The following is a 2465-nucleotide window of genomic DNA, read 5'->3' as shown; positions in this document are numbered from 1 at the left end:
CATCAGCCCTGGCATTTCTTTGGAAGGACTGATGCTAAAGCTGAAACTCCAGTACTTTGGCCACCTCATGCGAAGAGTTGACTCATTGGCAAAGACTCTGATGCTGGGAGGGATTGGGGGCAGGAGGAGAAGGGGACAACAGAGGATGAGATGGCTGGATGGCATCACTGACTCCATGGACGTGAGTCTGGGTGAACTCTGGGAGTTGGTGATGGACAGGGAGGCCTGGGGTGCTGCGATTCATGGGGTCGCAAAGAGTCAGACACGACTGAGCGACTGATCTGATCTGATCTGATGCTCCCCACCCTCCCCCAACCCCGCTTGTCCAGGATTGATAAAATTACTAAATGTATCAATGTCCCAACCTCTCTGCTGATGACACTGGTGATGCCCTGCTCTCATCATGCCTGCTTTCCTGCTGGCATGTGTCTCACCCCTTGGAACCACAGCTTAGAGAACAAGAGTCATCAGCTTTTTATGCCACCTGAAAAAAATCCCCTCTATTCCGTCCCTAGAAAAGAGCTGCACATTTCCACCATCAGATTCTCCACTGGATCATTAACCTGATTATAGAAATGGCCATCGGATACATGAAATGGTGCTCAGCATCACTAACCATCAGGGAAATGCAAATCAAAACCCTACTGAGAGATCACCTTACACCCCTTACAATAGCTGTCATAAAAATGATCAGAAATAAATACTAGCAGTAACCTGCAGCAAAGGGAACTCTCTTGCAGTGTTGGTAGGAATGTAAATTGCTGCAATTGCTATAGAAAACAGTCAAAATATTAAAAACATAGCTCAGAAGCATCAGTGAAGATGGAGGAGGAATAGATGGGGAGACCACTTTCTCCCCCACAAATTCATCAAAAGAACATTTAAACGCTGAATAAATTCCACAAAACAACTTCTGAATGCCGGCAGAGGACATCAGTCACCCAGAAAAGCAGCCCATTGTCTTCAAAAGGAGGTAGGAAAAGATATAAAAGACAAAAAAAGAGACAAAAGAGGTAGGGATGGAGCTCTGTCCCGGGAAGGGAGTCTTAAAAAGAGAGAAGTTTCTGAACACCAGGAAACACTCTCACTGCCGAGTCTGCGGTGAGCCTTGGAAGCACAGACGGCAACATAACTGGGAGGGAAAATAAATAAATAATTAAAACCCACAGATTACATGCCCAATGGTAGCTCCCCCAGCAGAGAAGGAGTGCAGACTGCCTGCACCCACCACTAGCAAGCAGGGGCTGGGCAGGGAGGGCGCGGGCTGCAGAGTAAGGACCAGGCCTGAAGGCCCCGAGGGCAATCTGAGGGAACTAACTTGGGCTAGCAAACCAGACTTTGGGATAGCTACCACGCAAAAACCTCTAACTTAAGACACTGCCAGGCACGCTCACAGAACAAAGAACTGTACAGAGGTAGTCGGCTGCAGACCATCCCCCCTCTGGTGACAGGCAGCCAGAGCCAGAAGGGGACAATCGCAGCCCCAGAGAGACATTATCTACCAAACTGCAAGCAGGCTTCTTTGCTAACTAAGACTACTTGGGGTTCTGGACAGTCAACATCTGCCTGATAAGGTGTGCTGGTTGTACACCCAGAAAACCAAGCAGCAGGGACAGGGGAGGTGATAAGTCACAGCGACTGCACTTGCCAAACACTTCATCACCTGAGCTGCTCAGACCTGGGAAGGGCACAAAACTCAGGCCCAACCGTGTCTGTGCCTCTGAGGACTTCCTGAGTGCCTGAACCTGAGCGGCTTAGACCTGGGAGATGCATGCAGCCCAGGCTGGCCTCGGACAGTTCCCAGCGGAGCAACATAGAGCCTGAGAAGTGTGGGCAGGAAGGGCACACAGGCCGTGAGTGGGGGCAGACCCACTGTGGCTGAGACACTGCGAGCACACTCCAGTGTTATTTGTTTGCAGCGTCCCTACCTCCCTATAGTGTGACTGAACAAGTGAGCCTAAAAAAATGTCCACCACTGCCCCCCTTGTGTCAGGGCGGAAATCAGACACTCAAGAGACCAGCAAACAGAAGAAGCCAAAACAGGGGGAACCGCCTTGAAAGTGACAGGTGCATTAGATTAAAACCCTGTAGTTAGTACCAACTACATAGGAAGGGGCCTATAGATCTTGACAAATATAAGCCAGACCAAGGAACTATCTGAAAATGAACTGACCCCACACTGCCCACAACAACACCAGAGAAAGTCCTAGATTTATTTTTACTATTTTTATGATCATTCTTTTTTTTTAATTTTTAAATCCTCTATTACTCCTTTAATTTTCATTTTTATAACCTACTATTACTTTGAAAAAAAATACCCTATTTTTTAAAGCAAATTCATATATATATTTTTTTTTTTAATAATTTTTGTGACTTTTTTCTTTTTTTTAATGTTGTATTTTTGAAAATCCAACCTCTACTCTAGATTTTTAATCTTTGCTTTTTGGTATTTGTTATCAATTTTG

The sequence above is a fragment of the Bison bison genome, unplaced genomic scaffold, assembly GCF_000754665.1.
Source record: "Bison bison bison isolate TAMUID 2011002044 unplaced genomic scaffold, Bison_UMD1.0 scf7180017864300, whole genome shotgun sequence".
Lineage (NCBI taxonomy): Eukaryota > Metazoa > Chordata > Mammalia > Artiodactyla > Bovidae > Bison > Bison bison.
Note: the sequence above shows the minus strand (reverse complement) of the source record.